The sequence below is a fragment of the Carassius carassius genome, chromosome 25, assembly GCF_963082965.1.
Source record: "Carassius carassius chromosome 25, fCarCar2.1, whole genome shotgun sequence".
Classification (NCBI taxonomy): domain Eukaryota; kingdom Metazoa; phylum Chordata; class Actinopteri; order Cypriniformes; family Cyprinidae; genus Carassius; species Carassius carassius.
Window position 1 is genome coordinate 20,482,622 of NC_081779.1, and position 24,747 is coordinate 20,507,368.

Sequence of the window (24,747 nt, forward strand, 5' to 3'; positions counted from 1 at the left end):
ATGTTTGTATGTTATATTATTTTTATATGCCAGTTAGGGATGCTCATATTGACAGTTTAACCGTTAACTGAAAGTAAACATTTTGACATATGAAGGGGCTGTTCACATATTGCGCGTTTTGGGCGCTCAAGTTCGTTATTTCAAATGCGGTATGCACGCTCATAATGGTAGCGCCGCTGTGCGACGCGCTAGTTTTTTCCAGGCGCATCCACACCGTATCTAGTTAAAAAACATCTCCGCTTTTCATAATGACGCAAGCGCACCAGGTCATATGAAAGAACCAACTCAATCAGCTTCCTTCAGGGTGAAATTCCCTGTGGTTTTTGAAAAATGGGGTGCACCCAAACACTGCAGAGTTTTTCACTTTTCTTCGTAAATAAATCTTGTAGCAGAGTTACAGCAAGGGTTTTTTGGTGGTGGAAATCCATTACTGAAATTTCCTTTTTGTAACAGATATCGCAGCTGATGGATGCTTAGCAACAGCAGACGCCTCAGGAGCCCAACTGCCCGAGCGCTTTGGAAAGGAGGAGCTTTGGCCTCTGTGTGTGTGTGTGTGTGTGTATGTGTGTGTGAACTCACTGGCCGTGTTGACACATGCAACCACACGCCTACAGACATATTTAGCTGAGCAAGGCAAGTTTATTTATATAGCACATTTCGTACACAATGGTAATTCAAAGTGCTTTACATATAAGAAAGTAAAATAATTATGAAGAAAAATATTAACAAAAATAAAACAAGCAATTTTAAAACTTTTAAAATGATTAAAGCATTTACTTAAAATGAATTTAAAAACAGAAAATGATTTGACATAAAAAAAAAACAGTGAAAATATAGTGCAATCAGTTCGGACATAGCACAGTGCTCATTCAATAAATGCACAGCTAAACAGATGGGTTTTGAGTCTAGATTTAAATGTGACTAGTGTTTTAGCACATCTGATCTCTTCTGGAAGCTGATTCCAACTGCGGGCAGCATAGTAACTAAAGGCGGTCTCCCCTTGTTTTGTGTGAACCCTTGGTATTTCTAACTGACTCGATCCTAGTGATCTGAGTGGTCTGTTAGGTTTATATTCAGTGAACATATCTGCAATATATTTCGGTCCTAGGTCATTTAGTGACTTATATACTAGTAAAAGTACTTTAAAATCAATCCTAAATGTAACTGGTAGCCAGTGTAAGGACTTGAGGACTGGTGAGATATGCTCAGATTTTCTGGTTCTAGTCAGAATCCTGGCAGCAGCGTTCTGGATGAGCTGCAGCTGTCTAATGGTCTTTTTGGGAATGCCGGTGAGGAGCCCATTACAATAGTCCACCCTGCTGGTGATGAAGGCATGAACAAGTTTCTCCAAGTCTTGGCTGGAAACAAAACATCTAAGTCTTGCAATGTTTTTTAAATGATAGTATGCTGATTTAGTTACTGATTTGACATGACTACTGAAACTAAGGTCTGTCTCCAGAATCACACCAAGATTCCTGACTTGATTTTTAGTTGTTTGACCCCTAGAGTCAAGGTATGCATTCACCTTGAGAACTTCATCTTTGTTTCCAAATGCAATGACTTCAGTTTTTTTCCTTGTTTAACTGAAGAAAGTTCTGGCACATCCAACTATTAATTTCATCAATGCATTGGCAGAGGGAGTCAATGGGGCTGTAGTCATTTGGAGATAAGGCTAGGTAAATCTGGGTATCATCAGCATAGCTGTGATAGGCAATTTGGTTCTTTCTCATTATTTGACTTAGTGGAAGCATATACAGGCTAAACGAGCGGTGCAAGAATTGAGCCATGTGGGACTCCACATGTCATGGACCTCTACTTAGACTTATGCTCACCTAGACTCACATAATAACCTCTCCCTTCTTAGTATGACCTGAACCATTTAAGTACCATCCCAGAAAGCCCGACCCAGTTTTCCAGTCTCTCTAGTAGTATGTTATGATCGACAGTGTCAAACGCAGCACAGTAATCTAGCAATACCAGCATCGATATTTCGCCAGAGTCACAATTTAAGCGAATATCATTTACTATCTTAATGAGTGCTGTCTCTGTGCTGTGATGCGGTCGAAAACCAGATTGAAAATTGCCCAGGTATCCATTTGAGTTTAAGTATTTGTTCATCTGATTAAAAACTACCTTTTCTACAATTTTGCCTATAAAAGGAAGATTAGATATTGGTCTAAAATTGCTCAAAATGGTGTTATCAAGATTGCTCTTTTTCAGGAGGGGCTTAACAACTGCAAGCCAAATGAAGCGAGCAAAAAGTAGGCTACTATGTGGGACCATTTAGAGAGAAAGGGCAACGAAGTTACTTGCAAAATATGCTACGCGATATTAAAATAAAAAAGTAGTTTAAGTATAATGCAGTATCACTTGAGACGCAGACATCCACAAGCAAATGAAAGGCGCTTCCCAAAGCTGGTCACTCTAGCGAGACGTTATCTCTTTATTCCCAGGACATCTGTGCCATCGGAGGGGATGTTTTCTACCGCGGGCTGTCCACAGGCTGTGCTCCAGACTAACCCCGCATCATGACATTTGAAATTTTTTTTAAATAAAAATTGCAAAAAGAAATTATCGCGGCCGAAAAAATTATTGAGCTGCTTTTTTTTTTATCGTGCGATTCTTTGATTTATCGGCAATTGCGACAGGCCTATTAGTCAAGTTTATTTTTACTACCATATCTTCCAGCACTTTGCAGCTATGATCAGGTAAATTTGCTGAGGTGCATCCTCTACCAAATCTGTGTCAGTAATGGATGAAAAGGCTTTGGCTGTATGGACCCCATTGTGCCCTCAGGGCCCCTGGAAGCAAGGCCTGGGAGCCCAGGGGGTGGGCTTAGTGAAGGTTTGGTACAACATTTGCATATAGGCTTGTCTATTATTCTTGGTAGAAAGGGACTTTTCTGCTTTTGAATTTGGGCCAGTTTAATTGTACATTAAAGCCTCATTCAGGATGTTGAAATTTAGACCGTACCCTAAGCTGAACTGGGTGTAGTTTGTGTATTTTATAGCTTGAAAGTGTGGCTCTGACGTACAAAGTTAAAATTATGATAATTTTCTCAGATAATTACATAATCTTTCTAAATGCAGCACAGAGATTACATCATTGGCAAAGTATCCTTAAGACGTTTGCTCTGTTATAGCTTCTCTTAAAAATTTTGACATGCATTTTTGTTTAAATATCTAGCCCTATTTGCTATTCAATAACTCCTTTATCAGCTGTGTTTACTTGCTCAATCCCTAACCCTTAGTATTAAACTTCAGTTTGTGTCCTGCACATTTGGGCTAAAGACATGAATGATACCTCAAATTGTGTGGCTTGTTGAAGAGAGATGGGCTTTGACTTATGACTTTTGCCTAGTTGGTGAAACATGCAAAATAAACTTACATTTCAAGGAGGGCCTTGAGCCATATCTAGAGACAAGAATATCATAGAGATTTGGGTAGGGCTCCGAGATTTGGGAAAAAATCTAATTGCAATCTTCTTTTGCCCGTTTGTATGGCTGCACAATTTGGCCAAACATTTTGTGGTTATATATTTATAATATGTAGGGATGTAACGATTCACTCAACTCAGGATTCGAAGTTATTTATTTATTTTTTACAAAATGAGATTTTAGACAAATTATAAATTAAATGTGTCCTTTTATATTTGCTTGTACAAAATGCTGCACATTTCTTTGTGAAATTGAAATATAACACTATATTAATATACTAATATAGCACTTGAATATTATTGCTCTTTTGTTGGTTTTGACTGCTTCTATTGTTCTCATTTGTAAGTCACTTTGGATAAAAGAGTCTGCTAAATGACAAAATTTAAATATAATGTAAATATAAATAACAGAACTAAATTGAAATTTTAAAACAAGCCTCAAAATTAAAAAAATAACAAAAAATACTTATTTTCATCTAAACAAAATAAGGCTTTGTCAGGGCCCATTTAAAATGAGGCAACCACTGAATTTTAATCATGATCGAACAAAGATGCTGCATACATGCAACAATGAGCAGTTTTAATCTAAATTACATTGTATAATTTTGATTGTTTTAATTTATAATTCCCTTCAGACATACATTCAGACTTTAAAATTACAATTCTAATATTTATGACTGCCTTCATTTCTTAATCTTCCAACTTGAAACCATTAGGTTTTATTTTGGTTGAATTTCACAGAGCGCTTTTAAAAATGGCTCTTTTACTGAGAACAGGCGTTTTATAAGAGCTTCTCATTCCAAGATTGGTAAGATGGTTGGTGGATTCCCACTTGTTATAAGCAACTAAAAAAACCACATGCGCTGATAAGTTATTGCGAACTGAGCCATTCTGAGATACTGAAAACACTGGATCATGAATGGATAAACAAACACAGTGCCTCACTTCACTCTAAAATATGGAGCACATGTATTTACTTAGTTAAATTTCAACCTCTGTGATTTGATAATTGCACTAAACTTATTTTGAATGCTCTTGAATACTCTAGCAACTCCCATGGTGACTTTGGTACAGGCAAGCGCCACTGATGTTTTTCATAGAAGATTTGAACCTTTAGTTGTCCTTCCCTCATGCGACCTCCTTGAGGATGTATTGCTCTATTAAGAGTGGCATGGCTGTCACCTGGTGCAGTTAATTGGGTTACGCTAATAAAAATCCTCCCTTGTGCTGCACTGCAGTCCCATCCACTGCTCACACACTGTGCTGCAAGCTGGCTCCTCCAAAACCCCTCGCTGGTGGTAACGCTCCACAAGAGACACAATGAAAGATTTGGATTGACCTAGCTGCAGTTTGTTTTGTGTATCTGTGGAGTATATTGAAAAGTATCACATTTGTTCGTAGATAGTAAATGCATGTTTGTCCAAGAGTGAGTTGGGCTTTTTTTGTTGCACGCTATTGACGTGCTGAAATGGTGTCTACCCGCCTATTATGTTCAGTAGCTTTCAATGGACATTCAACTGCCATGCGGCTTACACAGGACACTATTTACATTTTGAATGGCAGTACTGTACAGAGGGTTAGAATGGGACTAATCCGAGAGAGCAACCGATTGTTTGTGTGGTCTGGTTGGGATTGAATATTTGAATAATAGTTTATTGAAGTCTGGTACCCAAATTCTTGCTGTTGGTGCGAGCAGTGTCATGTAAGGTCACAGAGGGATGGGCTCAATAGACCACGGGTTGACAAACTGCTCATGGGAACCCCGGCTGTGGTCAATAAGGCCGTAACTGGAGAAAAGAAAGAAGGGATTTTGGGTGCTTAGGGCATCCTGCTTTTCACATGAGGTCTTTAAGACCCGACAGCCTTTTTAATAGGCCCAATTCAGAAGAGTGAAGAACCAGAAGACATAAACGCAAACGGTTATTAATGGACTTTAGTAGGTGTTTGGGTTCACTGATGTGGTACCGATTCGTATTACACTTTGCAGGTGTCATCTTTTGATCAGTGTAAAAGGAATCCAAAGGGTTTATAGAAAAACGAGACCTGCACAAACCTGGACAAACACCCACGCTGCCGTGTTTGAGCTACAATGACTTGCTAAATTAGATTATTTTAAAAGTTGTTATTCATGCCATATGTTTACGTGCCATATGATCTAAAGGTAATCTAATTTACACAGATAACCAGTTAACCATATGAATTTGATATTGGTAATGTTGAAAATCGGATCAAATCAATTATCCTTCTTTTTCAAGCTGACACTTTAAATCAGAGATTTAAACATCCAACTTTATTATATTAAAATGTGTTTTCAAAGTATCAAATTCAATTATTTTTGTACATTGTACATTTCAGTGCCGATATAATAAACAAAAATGTTAAAACAAAAATTAGAAATGAAAATATGCTTAAGTGCCATTTCCCCCCTTTTTTTAACCTTATGATATGACGTGGGCAAAATCAAGGGTCATCTCTTAAGTGATTCAAATAGAGCTAATCATTCAGATTCATAGACACAGTATTACATGTTTCTCAGGCTCCTTTGCTCTCATCATAATGCCCCAAAACTTTGGACTTTGATCCCAGGTGATGTGTGTGTAATTTCTCATGGCTTGTAAACTGGAATAGAATGATGTTTAGATGCACTAAACAGTGCACTTTAAAATGCACTTTCAACAGACTCTCATCTGAGTGTAGGAGCCTTGAAAGTGCATTCACATAGTCAGTAACCATTTACCTGAACTTTCTTTAACCTTGTGACATGATGTGAAGACTCTTTCAAAGACCGATTTGGACTCAAAGGATCTGCGTCCTCTCTTTTCCAGTAACTTTCACCACATGACAAATGACAGGCCTTGACTCATCTGTTCTCTCCTGTTGCACAGGATAGCCGTAATTCAAAGAGAATCATTTATCAACCTGATTTGAATACTCTTTTGGACACAGGCCTTTAAAGCATTTGTCTAATTTCTGTTCCTTTTTTCTAAACTCTTTGATAAGGTGTTGCACCTGTTTGAGCACTTGTTTGCACTTATACCTCCCTGTGTGCTGGGTAAATGGATCAGACCTCAAAGCAGACACAACCTGCATGGACAGCACTGGAAACCCACAGGGGCCTTGCCATGCAAATGTACCCAGCAATTATTGCAGTCAGGTTGCTGTGCTAATTAATGCTTCTGTCAAATGATTAATGGATTTAAATTTTGCATTAATATCAGATCTATTGTTAATGCAATAATTCACCCAGGCATTATAATTATTTAAATGTCTTTCCTTTGTGCCTAATCTCTTTTCAAACCTATATTTGGGGATGTGCTATATATTATCAGTGATATTTTAGTATTATTTTCAATATTTATATTCAATATATTCAATATTTCTGTTTTATTCAATATATCAATATTTTCAATTTAGTTTAAATTTTTAGTAATTTTGTGTGCTTTTGCCATTAAAAAAAAAAAAAAAAAAAATATGGTATATATATATATATATGGTATATATATATATATATGGTATATATATATATATATATATATATATATATATATATATACCATAAGTGGACTTTGAACCATTAATTGCCGCTTTGAACGATTAAGTAATTGTGGCATCCATAAAGTGCGATTAGACATTTGATCAATTGTGCAGCCCTAATTATAATTATAGGCTTTTTATTTCTTCTGTGGAACACACAGAACTAACTTTTGAAGAATGTTCATACAGTTCTTTTCCATACAACATTCTTATTGACCAGGGGCCGGATTCACAAAAACTTAAGAAATAAAAGACATTTCTTAAGATAAATTCCACGAAGTTGGTAAGAATGTTTAAGTGCAGTTCTTGAAAAATTCTTAAGTTCTCAAATATTTTATTAAGAACATCTTAATTTTTTTCTTAAGAAGAAAATAACAGCCGGTATCTGAATGAATACATGATGCACTGCTAAACTCACACTATTGTCGTCTTGCGCTTCCCGTAGATTACCCTAATAATCATAATAAGCATGCACCATAGACTGTATATTTTCGTTGCGACTTTGGCGCTCAGCTTCACGTTTTTAATGCGGCCTGTTTTTGAACAGTTACAATAGCCTGTCTCAAGCTGCAACGATAAGTTTCATTCATTTTTGTGCTGTGTTTTTGCGCTCTCATCTAAGTGAACGCTTCCTGTATGTGAGTCCGCGCAGCAAATGCGTCCTGTGCATTCATATGCGCTGAATACTGCCAAAGATTATGTGTTTATAAGCTAAAATTAACTTATAAATTATATAAATATGTGTTTTTTTTATATAAAGACATGAGTAAATAATGACAGAGTTGTCATATTTGGCAGAACTATTTCTGTAAACATCTGATTTATAACCTAATTGACAGATGCAGGTGACGGGAAAGGTTAATGTGGCCTTTTATGCTTTGAAGCTCAGGCGCTAAATACTTTTGGAAGGAACCATTTCCCCCTTTTGCCAAACACACCAGCAGCTAAATTCAATTTGAGCTGAATGAATGAAAATCCAATTGTGTCAGTCTGTCTGGCTGCCTAGGACTGGCGGCACAGCACATGCCCGCTGTGACGTCTGTATTCATCCCGGCATCTGAGAAACCTCAACAGAGCCAGAGATCTGCCTGATATCCAGTTAAACTCCCACACTGGTCTCTCGGTGCAGACTGAAGCGAGAAATAGAAGTGATGTCGCTCATTTATTCTCCATTGCTCATCTCCCCTGGCACCCTGTTCTTTTCTCCTAGAAAAGCTTTAAAAGAGGTGTTGAAGTGGGTTAGTTGTGGGTGGGGTGTTGAGTGTGTCGCGATTCAGAAAGCCTCCATAATGATGCACAATAGCGCTAAAGTGAGGGGAAAGAGCGACATTGTGAATGATTTATTAGCTTGGCTTCACTGAGCCATTCCTGGAGGAGAGGAGGAATGGATGGAAAGACACAGGAGAGTGGGTCAGCGTGAATGACTGCACGATTGGGGCGTTAAAAATTTGTAGTGGGAGGTACAGTGTTGCAGAAAATCAGTTTCCAGTTTCCACCTCTGATACAGAAGCACTAGGCTTCTCATTTATTATCATTGCCATCAAGATGTCATACATTTGTGCAAATTAAAAGCTTCTTGTTGTGGAGCGGTATGCTAATGCTTGAACAATTTTTCACCTACAGGCACATTGGCAATTGAATCGCCATTGGCTAGTAAATGTTTTAATTTACTCGCCAAACTGATGAAGAATTCCAAAGGAACGTTGTTATTTAGACAGGAAAATACAACAAAGAATATTGTTTAAATGTAGTGTGTCAATTCTCTCTCTCTGCGTGTGTGTGAGACAAAGCGACGGTGAGCTGTGCACCTTCACACTAGAGTTTACGGTACATCAAATAGGTGCGCTGCGCATCCATTCAGATGAATGCTTGATGGACAGTGAAACTCTAAAGTAGGACTGAACCAGAATAATCGATTATTCGAATATTCATTTGTTGTGTTGGCATTCGATTTAAAATTGTGAGATTCGAATAATCTTTTTTTTTTTTACACCTGGCATGTGTTCATTCGAACTTGAATATTGTTGTTTCTTTTACTCTCGGGCCGAACTGTTCTAAGGACTGTCAGGTATGGTTACAGTTGTATTTCCATGTGAGCCTACCTGGTACGGCACAGAACAATTGATGATAAACCAGGTGAAACGTGGTGCTTCCAAGACTTCATTTACTAATCATGTACATTAGATGTTACAGCATAATACTGTATAAACAAATATGTAGATTTCTCATTCTTTGTGTTTATGTAGCTTGTATTTAACTGCTGTGCATAGTGAAAGTGAAAGTGACGTGACATACAGCCAAGTATGGTGGTGACCCATACTCAGAATTCGTGCTCTGCATTTAACGCATCCAAAGTGCACACACACAGCAGTGAACACACACCATGAACACACACCCAGAGCAGTGGGCAGCCATTTATGCTGTGGCGCCCGGGGAGCAGTTGGGGGTTTGAGACTCAAACCCGCATGGTAAGGTAAGCACTTGGATTATCACACCCTGCTGTAACTGTTACTACCTCATAAATGCTGTTATTTATTCAATTGTCTTTTTTTACAATTGGAGAATGGAAAATTATGGATGTGAATTAAGGAGTCCACATTTTTTCTCTTCCTAACACCCCTATCCCCCCATGGACCAGTTGTCCTCATTAATAATGAGTTTCAATTAGACACTCTGGCTCTCTAGAACACACACACACATGCATAGGCAGCTGCATGGGATTAGATGCCTTCCATTTAAAATCATGGAAGGCCATGAAACCAAACAGCAGGACTTCACCAATGCGACATTAACCATACAAACCAGGGCGAACGCAACAGGAATGCTAATCATAAAAAAAGGATCCCCAATGGTTAATCAATTAAATCAAACATATCTGTGAGATAGAGGTCATGAAACTAGTTTAAATTTGACGCAAGTAAATATGAAGCTGAGAGGAACATCAAAACTTAAATCTTTTAACAGATTTCCAGTTAATAAAATTGTTAATTCCTCATCTTTTTTTTAAAATCTGTTCATTTGTGAGAAACTTGCAGTCTATTTTCAACATTAACCTCAAAGCAAGGTTGTACCATTGTTTATATATATATATATATATATTATTTTTTTTTTTAAATGTTAAATGTTTCTCACATAACAATCTTCAACGAGTTGTACTTTTTACGGCAGAACACTTAAAAGTTTGTCCAAATTTTGTGTGGTCAAAATATTCCAGTTTCATTTATAAAATTATTGATATCAATGTACACGACAGCACAACACTTTGAATCAACTGTACTTTAACTACTAACAAAAATGTTTTGTGAAACATTTGGAATTTTCTTGGAAATAATTTAATTGATGAAAATCTCAATTATTTTTACTTTTTTTGCAATTAACTTTCCGTCAATTCACAACAAGCTAGATTGTCCCTATGTTTATTAAACGTTAACCAGTAACAAATGCTTTTCTCATATAACAATCTTCAATATGTTGTACTTTTTAAAAAGACATTTAACATGACTATCGACAAATTTTGAGTTGTCAAAATATTAGTTTCATCTGTAAAATGATCGACAACATGTTACACACCAGCATGACACATTGAACAAGTTGTAGTTCCGTTTTTTACAGGAAAATTTGTATTTATGCCAGATTAAATATGCCTTCTATTAAACTACTAGAGTAAATAAAAATAAAATAACCACTGGGGAATGGATGTGCTGGTCATTTGAAGCTTGGAGCGCCGGGTGGGCTCCGTATCAGTGAGAGGCTGGTATAGATTCTCATGAAAGGTTGTAACAAACGGGTGCAGGTAACAAAACCCGTTAATGCCTGCAGCACTTAAGAAACGTGGCCCCTAATGAGAGCCACATGACCAGGCTCTGCATTCACAGGGCCCACACACATACACCCCCGCCCCACCCCATTTTTCTTGTTTTCTCTTTTGTGTAATTTTAGTCTTATCCTGGAGGTTAGCTCATACATGCTAGGGCCCCTCTGAAGAACACAACAACACGTATGCAGATTTTTTTCTATGGAGGTAGCAAGGTTTCTTTTTTGTGGTTTTTAGTTATGTGGTATTTTAGTGGTCAAACTAGAGGTCTTCTCGGGTCCTATAATCTGTACTGTACCTGAATCACTTCTTACCAGAAGCCGACATGCATTTATTAAGTTAATAAAAAACCAGACCCGAGACGGAATTGGTGAAATTAGACCCAAATCTGACCTGACCTGACGGCATTTAATTTTGAACCTGACTGGACCTAAATGTAGAGGGCATTGACGTGTGCTGACAGATTTTGCCGCTTCTCCATTACTTTGATTTATTTACAATTTATTCAGTTTATTTATTAACTTATTAATTTTATAACTCAGCCTAGTTAATGTTACAATTTGAAAACCTGTTTGGGGTGGAGTTTAATCTACATCTCATCTCATTTATTGATGATTTAAATTAAAATTTCATTCTTCACTCCTTTCAAACACTGTTTATTCGTGAGAAACTTTCCATCAGTTGCACAAACATTTGCCACTAGCAAGGCTGTGCAAAGTTTTATAAGTTGCTCATATAAAAATCTTCAGCATCTTCAATGTTTATACAGTATGACAGAACATTTGAAATATTAGTCTGCAGATTTTGAGTGGACAAAATAACAGTAACGTGATTTGATGAATTTTTAGGGAAAGAAATATGCACTATTATTGGCACTGGCTTTCATTTGTGCAATTTATTAATAGTAAATTATAGTTCATTTCTGTCCTTTTTATTATTAATTTAAAAGCACACTGACCATAACAAGGGATACTATATCAGGTGCTGCTTCCAATATCTGCAGAACTTGTCACCACCCTCATTTGTTTATCTGTCATCTGACCTGAAATGCCCTCACCACAGAGCTGTAATGCTCCCAGCATGCTGGTCTCTCAGGCCATGTGCTTTGCTGTATTGATCCTTCATAATGTAACCGTATTAGCTGGATATCTAACGTCAATGTTCTGTGTCAGAGCTGTAGTGTTCCTAGTGGTCTTAAAATGCTGCTTCCATAGATAGCTCACAAAGTTCTGGAACTTTGTCCATCCAGGCGGTTTATGGAAATTAACTAGGCACATTAACATATGAACATCCACTTTACATATAAACGTATTCAGCAATTTGATCTGACCTGATAAACTTCAGTGTTTTTGCCAACAGTTGTCCAAAAGTGTTGTGCTCTGTACTCAAGCTGCACTTTTATGAATGTTTAGTTTGTCTGTCTTAAGCTTAGTGAACCACTAATCACACCCCTTTATTAGTGTTTACCATTCTATTCTGGAGATAATTGGCTGAATTCCTGTCTCTCCTTAAATGCTGTTCTCCCCATTCACCCTTACCAAGATTTCGATGGCAGGGATGTCCTGTGGAGAGCAAAGGGGAAAATATCTTAATAATTCAGTAGCATTTCTTCCTAACTTGCCGAAATCAATATGCAAGGGGAGAGGAGTTATGGTAAGCTGGCCTTAATTTAGCCATGACGGTTCACACTAGTGGTCGACCGATATTGTTTTTTGTTTTTTTGACAGCCAATACTGATATCTTGGAAAGTGGGGGGGGGTCAATAACTGATATAATTTTTGCAAAATTAGTTCATATTTAAGAAATTCTTTATAATTTGACTGGATTAAAAAATAAATGTGTAAAAAAAAAAATGTTTAATGACAAAGTATTTATATTAAAAAAAAAAAAAAAAAAAAAATATATATATATATATATATATATATATATATATATATATATATATATATATATATATTTAATAACAATATAATTAAAAAGGAAGTAAACACTAACCAATAGGGCACTCAGTATTCTGGGATGTTTGTGTGCATTGGGAATCATATTTTTCATATAAAGCCAGTGAAACCCTCATTTTACATACAGCACACAGAGAAAATGACAGTGGGTCTAATTCATAAAGCACAGCATAATTTTAAATCATGATTAAAAGTTTAAAGCATTCAATTAACATGGGCCGACCTTCACATAGAGAACACGCAGTCATGCTGGATACACATGTACACTTCACAAGATCTCACAGCTGGATTCGACTAAGTTAGTATGTTCATTATTTAGTCAAAGATTTGTTTGAATGATATAAATGCGTATTTGCTTAATGCTGACGGCAAACAAGAAAGTATTAATGTTTGCCTTTCTATTACTAATAATATAAAAGCAATCATTATAATACTATTTGTATACTTTAATTCCTTTTTTTAACTGTTTTATCTGATTAGTAGACAAACTTCTATCGTTATTAGACAAAACTGTTAATGTCAAAGGTGAACAAGGAGGAGAATGTGAGCACTGTGTGCTCAGGCACTGCCTTTCTCAGCGTCGTCAAAATAAAAGTTCTGCTTCAAACACATCGGCCAAACAGAAAAACCTATCGGCCGATGCCGATATTTGAAAAATGCTAAATATCCGCCGATATATCAGCCTGCAAAATAGTCAACTTACAGTATAAAAGATTCCTCATTTAAAAAAAAAATAATCATGACAATAGTTATGTAGGACATGCCTGTGACATGTTTTACCTCTGTCTCACTGCAGGTTTACAAAGGGCTAGACATCGTCACCAATAAGGTTACAGAGGAGGAGCAAGCTCAGTGTCGCCATCATATGATCAGTTGGTGGACTTCAGGAACAAGGCTCTGTCTCTTATATCCTTCCTGATATGTCCTTGATTCATGAACGAGTGACTCTTTAATAATTCCAAGGGTAATTATTACTGTCTATTATTTCTATTTCAAATCTTCCATTTATGTCTAAAATTTTAGAAAAAGTTGTGTCTGATCAATTGAGCACCTTCCTGCACAAAAATGATCTGTATGAAGAATTTCAGTCAGGTTTCAGGCCCCACCATAGCACAAAAACTGCCCTTGTTAACATTACAAATGACCTGCTTCTTGCGTCAGATCAAGGCTGCATCTCATTTCTAGTCTTACTTGATCTTAGTGCTGCGTTCGACACCATAGATCATGACATACTCGTAGATCGATTATAAAACTATACAGGTATTCAAGGGCAGGCTCTAAGATGGTTTAGATCCTACCTGTTCGATCGCTACCATTTTGTTTACTTAAATGGGGATTCATCTCATTTATCATCAGTAAAATATGGAGTGCCACAAGGATCCGTCCTAGGTCCCCTTCTATTCTCAATATACATGTTGCCCCTTGGTAATATTAATAGAAAATACGGAATTAGCTTCCACGGTTATGCTGATGATACTCAGCTATATATCTCAACGAGACCAGATGAAACCTCTAAATTATCTAAGCTAACAGAGTGTGTTAAAAATGTAAAATATTGGATGACCAATAATTTTCTCCAATTAAATTCGGATAAGACAGATATATTAATTATTGGACCAAAAACACTACACAGAATCTTGTAGATTACAATCTGCAACTAGACAGATGTACTGTTACTTCTTCTACAGTCTAAAATCTGGGTTTTATATTAGACAGCAACTTGTCTTTTGAAAATAATATTTCCCATGTTACAAAAACTGCATTCTTCCATCTTAGAAACATTGCCAAGCTAGGAAACATGTTGTCTGTTTCTGATGCAGAAAAGCTAGTTCATGCATTCATGACCACTAGACTGGACTATTGTAATGCACGTCTAGGTGGTTGTCCTGCTTCTTCAATAAACAAGCTACAGGTAGTCCAAAATGCAGTGGCTAGAGTCCTTACCAGGTCAAGAAAATATGATCATATTACCCCAATTTTACAGTCTCTGCACTGGCTACCTATTAAGTTCCGTATCAGTTACAAATTATCATTACTTACCTATAAGGCCCTAAATTGTTTAGCTCCTGCGTACCTAACTAGCCTTCTACCACACTACAATCCATCACGCACCCTAAGGTCACAAAACGCTGGACTTTTGGTAGTTCCTAGGATAGCAAAGTCCACTAAAGGAGGTAGAGCTTTTTCACATTTGGCTCCCAAACTCTGTAATAGCCTTCCTGATAATGTTCGGGGTTCAGACACACTCTCTCTGTTTAAATCTAGATTAAAAACGCATCTCTTTCGCCAAGCATTTGAATAATGTATCTTAAATTGTGAGTATAGTTGTATCTGATCAAATGCACATTCTTATTCTTTAGCTTGGGTTAAACTAATTAATTTTACTTTGTTGGAACAGCAGCTATGCTAATGATGTCTCTATTTGTTTCTATGTAGTAACTAGGATTTACACAAGCTCCAGTCTGGATCCAAAACACCTGAGAAGAGATGATGCTGACCCTCAGAGGACCCCAGATGATGCTAACCCTGAATCAACAACGGAACTAACAAATATTGCTACAAGTGTGACTGCATCATATAATAATTATAAATTTTTAATAATATTAATAATGTTCATCATCTGCCTGACTACGACTTGTATAAATTTTTCTACAAATCCTGTCATACGTGCACAGACTGACAGTCACCACTTACAAGCTATTACTAAATATTGTAGAAACATAATTTTCTGTAAAGTTGCTTTGCAATGATTTGTATTGTAAAAAGCGCTATACAAATAAACTTGAATTGAATTACTGTAAAGTTTAAAAAATTGTTCTTATTCTACGTGAAACTAAGTCAACATCACAGATGAAACAGTAAGTAGTTATTGTTATAGATATTTTTCTCTGTGTGAATGGGTCTGACTCTTTAACGATCTGAATCATAGCCAGGGAAGCATTCAGAGCTGTTACTGAGTTTTCAGTCGACTCCTTTACTGAACAGCGAGTAATTTTTATGATTGTCCTGTAATTTGATGAGCCAATTTCTCCTCCATAGTCTGGAACCCTTTGACTTGTTAACTGCGTGACTAGCAGTGATGCGCGAGTTGATCCAAAATGAGTTTCGAGTCATCCAAAAATATTTTTAATGATATTCGGGTCATGGTCGGTCGGGTCGTTTAAAAAAAAGATGCCAATTAAACCTTTGTAACTTATATAGTACTAGACACAATTTTGAAATACATAGGCCTACACTTTATTGGCTGAATAACTGGCGCGAATAGAGTGACCACCTGTCCCGCTTTACGTTGTACTGTATAGCAATTTTACCCTTTGTCCCGCCTCACGCAAATTGAGCATCTGTCCCGCTTTTTAATTCGACCCTGCCTAATAAATACACGGATACGTCCATAGGTGTACTGTTAACTTATGTCCAATAGTTCAGAGGAGAGTAATAGAAGCGTTAGTCAATAGGCTCTGTCGTACGTCAATCAAACTGTTGACTGGTGCGCGAACGCCTCCTCAACAATGTCAACAATCTCAAATTGGAGCACGCGCGCTGTTCAGTCAGGTTAAGCAGCCGTGGCCACGAAAAAGAGAAGATGCACTTTTAATAGCAAATGGACCGCAACATACTCTTGGTTAAGAGGCGTAGATGGCGAAGCAGAGAGAGCTTTTTGCATTTTATGCAAAAGCAGTTTTTCTGTGGGACATGGTGGAGAATACGACGTGAGCGACATGGTGCATGTGAGTACCACAGATAAAAAGCACATCATCAAGAAACATGCAAATCAGTGCATTGGTTTTTCAATAAACCAAATGACCCACAGACTGACAAAGTTTCGGCAGCAGAAGTGATGAGCATTTATCAAGCCGTACATCACACAAATTCATATCGCTCCACTGACTGCAGTAACAAGTTAGCCCCAGTAATTTAGTGGGTTATTTGAAAATATCGGTCGGGTGCGGGTTGTTTATACATTTACCCGCGCATCACTGGTGACTAGTCGGCCATTTTGCCCAGTACATACTCCCCATAATTAATGGTTGCAGAGATTCATTTATTTGACACATTTAGTTGACAGCCCCTTCTAAATATAAATGCTTTTTATTTTGCCTCTGCAGATGAAATTAATGGGCCATTTCTCAGCCTTTTAAGATATCATCTGCAAACATCTTAATGATCATTCTGAGTAATTGTTCTTTTAAAATGTCATCGCCTGCCTGACATCAGTGACACTGCTTTTGTGAGACTTGAGTCTTGTTTGAATCCGAATCCCAATTTTTTAATTTCTCTTCTTTTGTGGAATGTGGCATTTCCCAGTGAGCCATATGAATGGCTGTGGCATTTTATGACTAGGCACTGGGCTTTACTCTTTGGCATGCTCTTTCAGAACATGCAAGGCCATAACTGGAAATGCATGTACCGGAGACGGAGAGCGAGGTGTGTCGCTGTCCTCGTTTTCCCCGCCCGCCTGCTGCAGATGTTTGCTGAGAAATGAGGAGGATATTAATAGCTGAGGGAGATGCTGTGAGGAGGTGCGTCAGCTCTCACAGTGTCTGGAAGAGCGCTTCCGCAGACACCTCAGACACTTGCACGCAAGAAATAAGGAGTGGCGGGTGATGAGCACCCCAGGGTTGCACCCACACTAAAGAGCAGTGATAACCACTATAAAGCATGCATAAATGGGGCTGCATTTGAAATTAATAATCAGTATTAGGATATCAAGAGAAATAAGATTTGTCAATCTTCTGCCATAGCCATTCAGAAATGCTAAACCACTCTTTATCGATTTCTTGCAATCTCGTCCCCACCCCTTTCCTCATGGCTGCTTCTCACTCCCTGCTCTTCTCTCCTCCTCTCTTTTGTTTTCTCCACCTCCCTCCCCAGGGATCACAGAGTGATGCGGGTTGGTTGGACAGTGTGCATCCAGTCTGCTTTGATTTTGATGAATGTGACCTGGAAGTGTATTTGTCCGTCTCGACTTAGGAGGAGTGCTGATGCACCTATTCATATTGAAGCAGTTATCGAATTGATCCACGGAGGCAGCCTTTGATGCCGTTTATCTTAAGCAGAATCCCAGCAGTCATGTTGAACCGCCTGCCCTCTCACGGCCCCGGGCCTGGATATTACATGCATTATTGCTAGAGCAGCTATAGATCTAGGAATATATTGCATTTCAGCCGAACACTGTAGCACTGGTGTGTTCTGCAGTCTTACCTAATGTGGTTGCACATGTACGGTAATTGTGCATAGTTTATGTATTGCTTGTAACTATGCCGTCATTGTCTGGGAGTTTGACTTAATTTCATACATAGAGGACATGCATCATCGGAAAAAGCTGCCCATCATAGTTGGAGGCACAAACTACTACATTGAGTCTATTTTATGGAAAGTGCTCATCAACACTGGGGTAAATGTGAGTTTCAATGTTTTATGACTATAAACAATCCCTCTGTTCCAAAATCTCGTGAGCTGCCTACATAGGCAGTCACAATGTAACAAAAGTAGCGTCAGAGCTTTTCTTCTGATTGGAGAAGTTCAACATGCATGAGAGAAGACTTTCGTTTCACCAGAAGACCGAGTTATATGTTTTGATTAAAAATGACATGTTTATCATTTGAATCATTCACAATAAGATCAATAACATTAATTTAGAAAATATAACTGGTGAATTTCATACCTACTTTAAAGCATCATATACGTGGCTTAACGACTTTATGATTTTTCTCGTCTGTGTGTCTCCGCATCACCATATTACTAGTTTGGAGAATATGAGCTGAACACTGGCAGTGTACGCTCTTTTTTTTGTCAGCTGCGCCACAATGATATGTTTTCTACGTGTATTAATGCTTTGATTTGAAAACAGCGCATCCGTGCAATGATAAAATTTTCATTTTGGGGTGGAGTATCCCTTTCAGATACCCCAAGAAAGAAGACCATCACAGAATGCAGTTTTATTAATTTTATTTTTTTGAGTACTCTTTATTAAAATATCATGCTGTTAGCTTAGCAACATGCTAATGAAAAACTGTTGAAACAAATTGCGAGTCCCGCTAATTGTGTGTCACAGAGTTGCTGCCTAATTCGAGGCTTCTTAATTAGTCTCTTATGATGTTTTGTGATGTTTTGGATGCTGCTTTAAAAGGCAGTATGTAACGTGGCAGCTCTTTACATTTTGAAACGGAGCTAGTAAGTCTGAGTAATATTAAAAGGCTTTCTGTGCATCTGTTGGCAGATGTGTTCTAATCGAGTCCTTCTCTGTCTGACCTACAGCAGGGGAGTGACACAGTGCCAGAAAAGGGTGAATCAAGGGTGAAGCTTGAGAAACTGGGAGGTCCTAAGCTTCACAGACGTTTGAAGGAGGTTGATCCTGACATGGTAGCCATTGCACCCTCATGATGCACGAAAGATCGCAAGGTAATTACTTCAGTGATAGCATAAAGCATTGCGACAAAGTTTAATTACAAGTCACAGAAAAGACAACTGTGTATTTCCACCGAGTGACTATTTCTACCACTGCCACAGATCAGCATGGTATAATTTTAAAGTATTTGTACGAATTCTATGGCTCTGAATGGGTACTTAAACACTATACAAAATAGTCCAGTGTTTGAAAGAAATGCTGCAATCAATTTAGGGGTGAAAAGTTTTGGCCCAGCCTGGTAATGGTCTTGGTCATGGAACATCTAGTTTTAACTCCAGCTCTGTGTATGCAAATGTAACCATTTTCTTATTTTGTACCTATCCTGAAGTGTAAAAATTGATGCTATCGAGTAAAGTTCCTCAAGTGCACAATAGTTATAGTTCATGGGGCTTGAACCTCCAACCTTTTTAGATACCAGTTACCCTATTTACTGCATCTTTTACCCTTTCTTCCTCTTTCAGTGAATGCGGTGTTCTCTTATACTTTTTGTGTTGAGTTGTTTTTTCCTCCCTCATATAGTAACAAAAAGAGCGGAACTTGACATGAACTTGGGTAGAAACCTTTTCATTCTGTCTTGCCATGTTAAAATTTGGCATTTGTTGGGCATCTATTTTTTCTAACTGTGTGGGAGAACTGCGGTTGGCTGTGGCTTCCAAGCGTGTTACACATATGATTTCACATGCCTCAATTGGTATCAAGGGGCTGGTTGGCACCTCTACTGAGCACTGTGTGCTCGCTTAATTGATGTCAGCCTGTGTGCCACTGCATGTGCAGTATTGCTGCCGAGGATGAGCTCCTCTCCCACTGTTCACAGTGCTGATGTCTCCTCCTGATATCAGCTCCTTTTGAGAAACTGACAAGCAGTGTGACAAAACTCAACCTTCATTGTACATCTTTTGTTGTCCGTTATTAGTTCATCATGTTCCTGTTTGATACGTGGTGTGTTCTTTTCAAATAATATGTTCAGCTAAGAGAATATTTGGCATGTGTAAATCTTTCAAATGCATTTGAGAAATTTATTGCTAATATAACTGAAGTCATATATGGTATTTTTAATATTTGTTGATGGTCAGTTGATGGGTTAATTGATTAACAGGAGTCTTCAGGTTTATATGGACACTGGAGTTCCACACAGTCTGCTTTTGGAGGAGCAGCAAGGACAGGATGGAGGAGATTGTCTTGGGGGCCCCTTACGGTTCCAGGACCCTTGCATCTTCTGGCTGCACTACGAAATGAATGGTACTGTAGCTCCATTGTAGATTGGCACTATAATATGTCTGCCGTATCCTTATTTAATATTCTCATTTTTCCTCTTCTGTAGCTCTGGATGAGAGGTTGGACAAGCGTGTGGATCAGATGTTGTCACTTGGGCTGATTGATGAGCTCAAAGATTTTCAACAACGCTTCAATGACAAGAAGATCAAAGAGAACAGGTAGCTCTCACTCTTGTGAAACATAACTTTTTAGATTTACAATAAACAGTTTATGAAACTAAACACTTCTAATGTTATAACGCATAACCTAATATGCTAACTTGAATATTACATTGTCTTACATGTACTTCAGAGGAAAAAAAAACTATGACACAAATGGAACAAATTAGCAGTTTAAATATAGGCTGTCATAATTTGTTGTAGGCTTGAGAGATTCATCAGTATCTAAAATAACTTCATTTTACTAGTAATTTGTAAATAATACACCTCTAGTTTTGGAGCTTTTTTATGTATAATCCTTGTATTACCTCTGAATGAACCATGTGAAACTTATCTCACACAAGCTGCCTGACACAAAAGCAGCACAGCTGTCTTTTCCTTTCTTAAGCTGTCAGAGAAATACAAGAAAGCGATGTTTTAACAGGCTGAACCTGTTATGCACATCAGACCTTTTAAGTTAACCCTCTGGAGTCTATTAACGCGGATAACCCCGAAAAGAATTTAAATTACACTTTCAGTTTTGATCGTACAGATAAGAGCAATACATCAATCGAATCTGTAAAGGATCTACTTTTTTTGTATACAGACATAATAACAACAGAACTTTTTATGCACTTATAAAATAAAGATAAACAAGGTGTGCTGTCTGCAGCCTTTGTCTGCGCTGATCTTTATTTACAAACACGTCATTAAAATGAACTGTAACTCCGTGAATACTCAACGAAGAGACATGAGAGAGATATCTATAGAAAGCCTGACATGTCTAGTTTTAAACTAAACAAGTGCTGCTGAAAACAGATATTCTGTGATAAAGTAATCCATATGAAAACTATGTGATGTCCGTTTTTCACGTCTCCCTTCATTATCTTCTAATGTGACCACGCCCCCGCGCTGAACGCGCTATTCAGATTCAAACTGAAGCGCACGGCTTGAATATGCCCATAACAGAAGACAATGCAGCCAGACTGTTCTTCAAGTTCTTTTATTTTACTGTTTGCTTCGCGATGAGAGGAATAAGACACAATTCACCCCAAAAAGATGTGATGTGGTTAAGGATTTGAGATTTGGATTTCCTCAGAAAAAAAGAATGAAGCACTTTATTCAACAGAGATCATAAACATGATTAAGTCTATCTTTTTATATATATATATATATACTTGTACTATAGTTTTCACATAACGTGTAAACATTTTACTAGTTAGACTTTTTCAAAAGACTTTTTCCAAACTATAATTCCTGACTAAATGTATAATCAAGTGAAATATTATGAAGTTTCAATAACAATATACAATACTATACTATTCAAAAGCTTGATGTAAATATTATAAATGTAACAAATAAATGTAACAAACAATGCTGTTCTTTCAATTTATCCCCCCTAAAAAACTTGAAAAAAAAAATATTCTCAGCTCTTTTCAACATTAATAATAATAATAATAATAATAATGATAATAATAATAACAATAAATGTTTTTTTGTAGAAAATCAGATTGTTAAAAGGATTTCTGAAGGATTGTGTGACTGAAGTAGCTCAGAAAGAAGCTCATTATGCAGACCTTCACAATGATATTTATGATAGTTGATGCCTACTCGCATATGACTTTTATCACAAGCATCTTCGAAAATTTAAATCAATATATTGTTTTCTGTGAGTGAGTAAACAAGATGATTTTCACATCATTTAGAAAGAAAAATTCTAGGCTACAAGCTCCAGTTCTCAAAAGTCCCGGGAACCAATGTTCTGTATGTGTTTTATGGCCTTATTCAAGTGTTTTAACATTTTTAGTTTTTCACTAACCACGCATAATATTTTTTTTTTCTCAAAAACACAATCATGTACATACATGCTGCTCACTATTATTATAGCCCAGTTTGTGCTGATTACAGTGAGATTAGATGTTTATAAGAAACATCTAAAAGCACAAATGTCAGGGCATGACAAAACTTCTCCAGGCCCCAAAAATACACTTAGACTCCATAGGGTTAAAGCATTCATTTCACACTAACTGACCATCACGCAGAGAACACGTGATCATGCTGAATAAAAATGACACTTCACAAGATCTCACAGCTGGTTTCAACTAATTTGGCAAGGTTTGTGAAATTAAATGTTCATTAGTCATTCAAAGATTTGTTTAAATTATATATATGTATATTTGCTTAATGCTGACAGCAAACGAGATATACTATACTATGAGATATACGAATACTTTCTTTATACATTAATTCCTTTGTTTAACCGTTTTATCTGATTATTAAACAGACTTCTATCCATATTAGACAGAACTGTTAATGATGATGACGAACAAGAGAGAGAGTTTGAGCACTGTGCACTCTCAGCGCCGTCATAATAAAAATCCCGCCTCAAACACATCGGCCAAGCAGAAAAATTTATCAGCCTTTGCCGATATTTGAAAAATGGCAAATATCGTCCGATATATCGGCCTTGGTGATATATATCGGTCGACCACTAGTGTTTATCCCTTGTTTATATTACAGTTGTTTTTGTAGGTGTTATTATAGCACAATTCCTTTGAATCTTCAAACCCTTTTTAAGGCCAGGATGTCCGAGTACATGGAGTTACGAGTGGTTGCATTTACACGAATATGCCTTTTGAATACACAAGAAATGAATTGGTCCATACTGCTGCCTAACATTTGATGTGGCCGTGACATTAGCATTAGACTGTGATTCAGGGCCTGTTAACTAATAAACTGATATTTACATTTCATTGAGCTTGCCGTATTTATGAAGACTATAACTATCATCATGCATATATATGTAAATATAAGATTAAAATGAACTGTAATGTGATGTTCTCAAGGACAGTCAATGCCATGACAGCATATCTTTGTAGTATGCTTCTCAAAGGCATAACTCAGTGTTAAACTTTGGGACATAACTTATCCCACATCTTTTGAGCTTCAGACATCAGTGGAATTGTTGACGATAAATGCATGACACCCTGGACTCCATGGCATCTGCTCATGACACCCAAACAATTGTTAGAAACACCTTGGAAACCACTCATAATGGCCCAATAGCAACCACTCACAGCATCCTCACATAGATATGCACATGCAACCACTTATAACAGCCTAACAGTTATATGGAAATGCCCTGGCAACCACTTATAACAGCCTAACAATTATATAGAAATGCCCTGGCAACCACTTATAACAGACTAACAGTTATATGGAAATGCCCAAGCAACCACTCATAACACCCTCACATAGATATAACCATGCAACCGCTCGTAACAGGATAGGAATCAGATGGAAATGGCCTGGTAGCCACCCAACCAAAACACCCTAGCAACCACATAGAATTGCCCCACCATCCACCAATGACACTGTAGTCAGGCTATAGATATATGGCACAGCAGATTCAGCTGTAATGTTCAGATCTTTTAGCAATCAGAACATCAGCGAACCCCATGATGTTGTATCCCATGGTTTAGACTGTATTTACTGATGCACTAGCAATATTTGTTTGAAAAGGTGATTAATTATTGATAGTAAGTGCTGTCGCATGCTCTGTTGTGCAGGGATGGTAGTGGATGGACTGCACTGCAGTGTGTCTGTGTCTGTGTGAATGTTGATTACACAGCAGTGTCTGGGGTTGGGCAGCTGTGGGTGTGGCTTCTGCTGATTGATGGCCGAATGCCAGGCGCATCATCCAGCCAAATGCACACAACCTCCCCTCTGAGACGACTTCATTGGCAGACTTGCCAGCCAAGCTCTTTTCTCCTTTTTCCTCACGTCATCCCACTCTCTCCCTCCCCTTTTTCTCTTATTTTTTCTGCATCTACCGCCCTTCCGCCAGCGCTCTCACCTTACACTGGGAGCAGTCACAAAGCATCAAGGTCAGACTCTGCCTGTCTCTCCTTTCCATTCCCTCTTGGTCTATCTCACTCTGTCCTGTCAATAGACCCCCCTCGCCCGGTCTTTACTGTCTGTGTCCCTATGAGGGGGGACACAGACAGGTCCCTATTATGCTAATCTGTTTTCTGAGCTGTATGACGACTCATTTTTACCCAAGGGGCTGGTGTTCTAATGCACCCAGTGACTACGTTATCATGTAAAATTGAGACCCATTAAACATTAAATTTGATTTCACCCTTGAGTTGGCCTATAGGGTCTAATACTTATGATATTGTTCTT

The 24,747-nt window shown here is 37.7% G+C and overlaps 1 long non-coding RNA gene and 1 pseudogene across 1 annotated transcript in view; one reads left to right on the forward strand and one right to left on the reverse strand.

The window, feature by feature from the left end:
* LOC132104389 (tRNA dimethylallyltransferase-like) overlaps window positions 1-24,747 on the forward strand; it is a 50,700-nt pseudogene that overhangs the window by 3,054 nt on the left and 22,899 nt on the right.
* Window positions 830-24,747, reverse strand: part of LOC132104390 (uncharacterized) — a 28,697-nt gene continuing 4,779 nt past the window's right edge. The window contains exon 2 of the long non-coding RNA XR_009423534.1: window positions 830-1,154. This is a non-coding gene — a long non-coding RNA (uncharacterized LOC132104390). The remainder of the gene's footprint in view (window positions 1,155-24,747) is intronic.